At 46.6% G+C, this 7,374-nt stretch overlaps 1 protein-coding gene across 4 annotated transcripts in view; it reads right to left on the reverse strand.

The window, feature by feature from the left end:
* RSRC1 (arginine and serine rich coiled-coil 1) overlaps nucleotides 1-3,821 on the reverse strand; it is a 177,005-nt gene extending 173,184 nt beyond the window's left edge. For 3 of the 4 annotated variants that reach the window (XM_028731398.2, XM_028731399.2, XM_028731396.2), the window contains exon 1: nucleotides 3,713-3,821. The gene's annotated coding sequence lies outside the window, so the exon portion shown is untranslated. Of the gene's footprint in view, nucleotides 1-3,484; nucleotides 3,589-3,712 lie in introns of those variants that run through there. The other variant, XM_028731397.2, reaches the window with a different exon arrangement.
* Nucleotides 3,822-7,374: the final 3,553 nt, after the last annotated feature.

A 7,374-nucleotide genomic window follows, 5' to 3' on the forward strand; every position in this document is an offset into this window, starting at 1 on the left:
AGGACTGAGAACTGGGAACCCCCAAATATATGAAGCAAATTTCATTTTTTCCTTGGGGAAGATGGGGAAAAGCTTTCACCCTAACAAATGGATGTTGTCTTGGAAGTCCTAGTATGTTCAAGCACTTATTCCCAGGTACTTATGCATATGATTCCAGCTTAAAGCTATTACCTCCATTAAGGTTTAGTGCCATTATCATGAAAATAAACAAGGCAAGAAACTTGGCCTTACACTCAGTAAAAATTGAAGAATGGAACAAGGAGGACTAAAGAGGACATTTTTCTGAGGGTCTAACCTTCTGGAATGAAGGAAAGTGTTTGGAAGAAGAGAAACTAATACAGTATACAATACTAAAACAAGAATCGCCAATTTAGAAGATACATGTCACAAATAACACAGGCAGAAGGAGCTAGCTTTATTCAACTTGTGAACCTATGTACATTTACCTGGACGTAAATTATTATTATTATTATTACTATCATAAACATCACTAATAATAACAATAACCTACCCTTCAGCCTTAAGTCCAATGGCAGGTTATAACAACTTAGAATGTAACATTAGGAACAATTAAAAAACTTATAAAAGAATACAATCACAAAAAGGTGGGTCTTAAAAATATACCTAAAGGTAAAGGTACCCCTGCCCGTACGGGCCAGTCTTGACAGACTCTAGGGTTGTGTGCTCATCTCACTCTATAGGCCGGGAGCCAGCGCTGTCCGCAGACACTTCCGGGTCACGTGGCCAGCGTGACAAGCTGCATCTGGCAAGCCAGCGCAGCACACGGAACGCCGTTTACCTTCCCGCTGGTAAGCGGTCCCTATTTATGTACTTGCACCCGGGGGTGCTTTCGAACTGCTAGGTTGGCAGGCGTTGGGACCGAACGACGGGAGTGCACCCCGCCGCGGGGATTCGAACCGCCGACCATGCGATCGGCAAGTCCTAGGCGCTGAGGTTTTACCCACAGCACCACCCGCGTCCCACAAAAAATAAAATAAAATACCTATCACATGTCAAAGGCCAAAGAGGTACGTCTTCAGCATTCAGTGAAAACTACATACTGAAGCTGCTGGGTGCACCTCTGTGGGGACAGACTGACAATCAGTGCAGCTCTTTTAAAACAGGGCTTATATGTGATCTAAATGAAACCCCATTGACCTCAACCAGAATCTCTTCCAAATAATCATGAATAAAACTACACCATCTAAGAGGAGCAGACCACAAGCTTGCTTAAGACATAAGAGTCAGGTCTTCATAGTTGCCTGCCACTTCCACGCTATGATCCTGCCTAATCCATGGTTCATTAGGTGGAGGAGGGACTACATATTTATTGGTGCTGTCTCCTATATTAGATTTCAAATACACTTGGCAAAATGTTGGACACCATCGCCTTAATACTACAGGCTGAAGAGTACAGAAAACCCATCAACTGACGTTTCCTGCTGGAAACAGAACATCCTACAGTAGGGGTCAGCAACTGGAGGATCACGGTTAATTTTTCCTCAAATATACTGCCAAAATAGGGACAAAACAAAATAGAAGTGGCATCTGACAACAGCAGGTCACATGCAGTTGGGAGGTGAAGCTGCAGCATCTTTCACTCCCCCCCCCCACCAAACCAAGTAATCCTCTTCCAATAAATTGATTTGCAACGCAGGATACTAGTGCAACAAGGCTTGTGGAGGGGTGCGAGACATGACACAAGTGTAAAGAACACCATGTGTGGTGTGGTGACAGTGGAGAGGGAGCCCTTCTCTCACGTCTCCCTCTGGTTGAGACCATCCACTGGAGCTGAATGTCAGAACAGGCCAAACAAAGAAGAGCTACTTCTTTCACGCAACGCCCAAGTCATAGGGAAGTCGCTCCCTAAAGTTGTAGTGAGACCACCATCTTGGGAGGGCTTAGAAAGAGCACAGACTTTCATGCATGGAGGATGAGGCTATCAATAGCTACAGTAGGCTCCTGGATCCTACTCAGGGAGGCAGTATGTCTGAGTTGTGCACTTGGGAATCACAAGTGCAGAGGGTAGATCCTGCTCGCAGGCTTCGCACAGGCAACTTGGCTGTCCACTCTAAGAACAGGATGCTGGGCTAGATGGGCTTTTTTCTGATTCAGCTGCATTCTACTTCTGTTGCTCTCTTTCAACATGACAGAGTGCTGGGTGAGACACGGGGGCACCCACTTCAGGGTTCGGGGGGGGGGGGCTTTTGGCACATAGATTGCCAGGGCCCTAAGACGTCTGCCCAGGCCAGGCGTCCTCAAACTCAGACCTCCAGATGTTTTGAGACTACAATTCCCATCATTCCTGACCACTGGTCCTGCTAACTAGGGATCAAGGGAGTGATTGAGGTTGAATTCTGACAAGACAGAAGCACCGTTCTTGGGGGACAGGGGCGGGCTGGTGTGGGGGACTCTCTGATCCTGAATGGGTAACTGTGCCCCTGAAGGACCAGGTGCGCAGCCTGGGAGTCATTTTGGACTCACAGCTGTCCATGGAGGCACAGGTTAATTCTGTGTCCAGGGCAGCTGTTTACCAGCTCCATCTGGTACGCAGGCTGAGACACTAACTGCCCACAGACTGTCTTGCCAGAGTGGTGCATGCTCGAGTTAGACTACTGCAACGCGCTCTACGTGGGGCTACCTTTGAAGGTGACTCGGAAACTGCAATTAATCCAGAATGCGGCAGCTAGACTGGTGACTGGGAGTGGCCACCGAGACCATATAACACCGGTCCCAGTACATTTCCGAGCACAATTCAAAGTGTTGGTGCTGACCTTCTTCTAAGCCCTAAATGGCCTTGGCCCTGTATACCTGAAGGAGCATCTTCACCCACATTGTTCAGCCTGGACACTGAGGTCCAGCTCCGAGGGCCTTCTGGCAGTTCCCTCATTGCGAGAAGCCAAGTTACAGGGAAACAGGCAGAGGGCCTTCTCAGTAGTGGCACCCGCCCTGTGGAACGCCCTCCCAGCAGATGTCAAGGCAATACACAACTATTTTACTTTTAAAAGACAACTGTTCAGGGAAGTTTTTAACGTCTGACGCTGTATTGTTTTTAATCATAGAATCATAGAGTTGGAAGAGACCACAAGGGCCATCGAGTCCAACCCCCTGCCAAGCAGGAAAATATTCGCTTGGAAGCCGCCCAGAGTGGCTGGGGAAACCCATCCAGATGAGCGAGGTATAAATAATAAATTATTATAATAATATTATTATTGTAGGCCAAAAACATCTGGAGGGCCGAGTTTGAGGAAGCGCGGCCCAGGGTCTTAGACTTAAAAGCTGTTCGGGAGAGGCGTTTTCAGAGAGAGGCAGTCCCGTCCCCCCCATACTTCTAATTGCGAGAGGCCGGAGGAAATGCGAGAGCCAAAGCCTACAGGAGCACAGTCGGAGGCAACGCCAAACTGACGAGAGCGAGACCTCCCCTCGCCAAAGCCAGCAGGGGACGGGGAGCTTGGCGCTCCTCCTACGCCAAACACCCACGCACCGAGGCCTAAGGAAAGCTGGCGCCGCTTCCCGCGACAGAGACGGCAAGGCCGGCGAGGCTAGTCACGCAGGCGCCTGCGAACTAGGCCGCAGCGCTTCCCTCCGGCCAAACCCGCTCCGACACCCACCCCCCACTTGGACATTGTTTTCGTCTCGGTCCCCGAGGCCTAAGGCCCAACGGGGCCGACGCAACCATAGCAACCGGAGCCACCGGCGCGAGCCCATTTACCTCCGAAGCCGGCGCGCCCGCCGAAGGCCGCTGAGCTTCCGTAGTTTCAGCTTCGGCGCCTCCTTCCGCCGCTCAGGCCTGACTAGACGATCCCCGGAGCTCATCTATTCACGCAGCCCAGCCGAAGAGCGCCGAGTGCATCGATTAGAAAAGCCACTTTTTTCCTCTTCCTCTCCATCCCCCGCGTCTAGCTCGCTATTCGGCGTTCTTCTTCCTCTTTCTTTGCTTTTCCTTATTTAAGCAACATTGCTGACCACATAAACAAATCTAATTAATCGGTCCTCGTAGGGATATTTTTTTCCCCTTTTTAAAAAAATAAATAAATAATGACGATGATGCGGGTGCGAGTTGTCATTCGTGCCCTTTCTTTATTCCTTACCTTCTCCCTCCACCCCACACCCGCATCCTCCCCAGGAAAGAAAGCGGCGTGGGGGGAGGGGGAAGGACCCGGAATAAATCACAGAATTCTGTCTGTATAAGGTGCGCTGTGATTAAAACTGCAGTGATTTATCTGCAAATTGTTTTTTTAAAAAAACACACCACCCTGCAATTTTCCTTCCTTGGAAATGATGGGCTTTCTAAGGTTAGGTGCAAATTAGTTTCCCAGTTGAGACTATTTAAGGGTTGTGATGGTTGCGGGAGGAGGGGAGTTTAGACGCCCCGTTGGAGGAGGATGTAAGAATAAAATTTATCGTTTTTCATTTAAGCTAAGAGTAATTAAAGAAGCTCGCTCTTTCCTGGAATTCATGCTACACTGACATATATATTTTTTCCCCTCGACTCTCTGAGAAAACCATTTCCTTTCTTTGCTGTAAAGACGAGACGCTTTTGTCTGACAGGGGTAAAAGTAGCCGCTGTTTACTTTGCTCTGGGTGGCTTCTGGGTGGTGGGTCAAGAAGAATAGGCCCCGGTCTTCAAACTGCCCGGTGCGGCAGCGCTACGTTTATTCACAGGGAGCTGAAATGCTGTGCTCAATGGGGCAAAGGAGTTTTGGATTTTTTAGATGGGAGATCAGAACATAATCTCACAAGGAAACTTTATGCATTCACGCATATGCTTAAATTTCAGGCACCCGGGCTTAAACTTTGTTTCAAAGCAACAAATCCTTTTTCCCCCCCAGACTTCAGCTGCGATCCTAAATGTACTTGCTTCTACAGTTCATGCTCGTGGTTCCAAGTGGTGGTTTGGATTATATCAGAGCAAACCCACTGCTTTCGGCAAAAGTAAATGTTGTGTCCGGAATTTCTTACACCTCCTGAGTTTATTTCACGCAAATTTGCTGGCGTTAACAATTCAGCAGTCCAGCTGGTGGGTTGTTGAGACGCTTAACTTGCTTACAGTTATACCAAACTTACGGTGCAATCCTATACATGTCTCCTCAGAAGTAAGGGCTATTGAGTTTAATGGAACTTACTCCAAGGTACCGTAAGTATGTATAGGATTGCTTGCGCCCTAAATCTAGCTCTGATAATTCTGGCATATATAGGCTATTCTATGCAGACTTTCCGGGGATCATGCTTTCCAGTGGAAAGTATAGTAATCATGCATAGGAGTGAAAAATACCGTGAGTATATATTTAATTTACACGTTTCTGGATTCCACAGGGTGATGCCTAATCATGCTTCTCTATCCTATAATCAAATTCCACAGGAAACATCCACTTTACTTGTGTCTTGTCCTTTTTGTATATTATTATTTTTAAAATCTCTGTTTTTTGTGTGTATCGACGGTATTGAAAAGTGGAATCCACGTGGGGATGTTAAAAATTTGCATAAAACTGAATTTTGCTATTTAAAAAGGGAGGCCCAGCCAATTAATTATCTGAAAAAGATTGGTCTCCGAAAGTTTAGCACTCGATGCCTCCAGTATCGGGAGGATGCTGTAGAAGTTTCATTGAAAAGAGTGGGGATTGTTTTGAAGTGATGTATTATTCACTTGAATGTTGTTAGCCATTTTTTTTCATTTTCCAATTCTTTTTCCATTAGAATAATTGTGTGTGCTTCTTTTAGCTTTTCGGCCATAAACAATTCCCTCCTAGGCGATAGAACATAACAGGACACATTTCCGTGGCTTCCCTGCAAGTCGAGCACTTTCTCATGTCGGAGCACCCAGTCTGTATCCTAACAGGCTTAATAGCAACAACCACAAAACAGAGAGTTAAGAAGAGGTTCACGTAATTTTCCTACAAATTATTTAAAAGTTCACCGTTTGCCTGAACTGCATGCAAAAGAAATCACATATTTTAAGCACCTTTTCAGAAGCACCCTTTTCCGTAACATATTGGAGAAGGGATTCAGTTTTATTTTATTTTTAATTAACTCATAATCCGGACTTGGAATAGTTTCCAGAGCCACTCTGCCCAATCTGTAAAGTCTGCACCACCCCCACCCCCCAGAAAGCGTTAAATTCAAATATCTGGACATAATGAGATTAAAGAAAGGAGAGAACAAACTAGCAATACATATTCCAACGTCGAGTTTAAAAAGACGCTCCCATTTTCCAGGTGAGAAAATGGAAAGAGGTGGTTGTTTTCAAACTACATTTGGACAAGTGCACTCTGCAGCGCGACTGTCAAACTATTTACTAAGAAGGAAGGCCCACTGCAGCCCCCCCCCAAAAAAAACTCTAAAGTGTGAGCTCAAGCTTTCAAGTCAGTTCTGTTAATTCCGATACCAACTTCTCAAACCTGTTTTGCAATCCTGTCCTTTTACTGAGATCACACAAGCGCCCCTGAGTTCAATGGAACTTAACTCCCAAGCGAATGTGCATCGGATTGCAACCTAAGAGTTTCCCAGATCCTGAAGAAGAAACTGGCCAGATTTTCCCAAATCATTTATGTATCTCAGATCATATACGAATCCATGTATTTTAGTTGTTGTTGTTTTTTTTTGAAGAGCATTGATAATCCACCCCAGAGAGGAAATTACCAAAAAAACCCAAAAACAACATGAAGAATAGGAACCTAAAGCAAAATGCAGCAACAGCAATCTAATTCACAGCAAAATCACAACAGAAGCTTTAATCTCTCGGCATTTTACAGGAACGGTTTCCTCTCTCTCCATATAACCCGAGCGCATCTCCAGGCTAAACTGGTCTGACTGCTGCGTATCTTCCCGGAGCTGTCAGCCTCCCTTCGCATTTCCAAAAGGATGGCTGAATCCACCGCACCAAAACCCCCAATAAAGCAGAAAAGGTCTAGGGAATTTTTACCGGCAAAATTCCCTGAAATGGGGAGCCCCCGGCGTCTTGAGCGCTCCCAGCGTCCCAGGAATTAGCCAGAGACCTAACTTAGTACCATCGCGCAGACAGGAATGGGAAGGAGACCAATATGTGTGTGTATATAGATACATCGCACAGCCTTGGGCGGTTTATTCGGAATTATACTCCGTTTCAAATCAGTGTTAAGTCTAGGATCGACGTGTAGGAAATGCAGACTGAGGGAGTGAGTGACAAGACATCCAAGGGACAAACACAGGCTGGGACAATTCTGATGGAGTTCACCTCTCTGCTGCTGTCTCTCCTCCCTCCCCGCAACCCTAAACGGGTCTCAATCGTACAGGGTTTAATTCAGGCTGCGGTTCTGGCTAGAAGCGGTTCTGGCTAGAAGCCCGCTTCGTCCCTGAGCTTCAAGGGCAAGCGCCGTCTTCCTAGGCGGGTTTAGG

This window comes from Podarcis muralis, chromosome 6 (genome assembly GCF_964188315.1).
Source record: "Podarcis muralis chromosome 6, rPodMur119.hap1.1, whole genome shotgun sequence".
NCBI lineage: Eukaryota > Metazoa > Chordata > Lepidosauria > Squamata > Lacertidae > Podarcis > Podarcis muralis.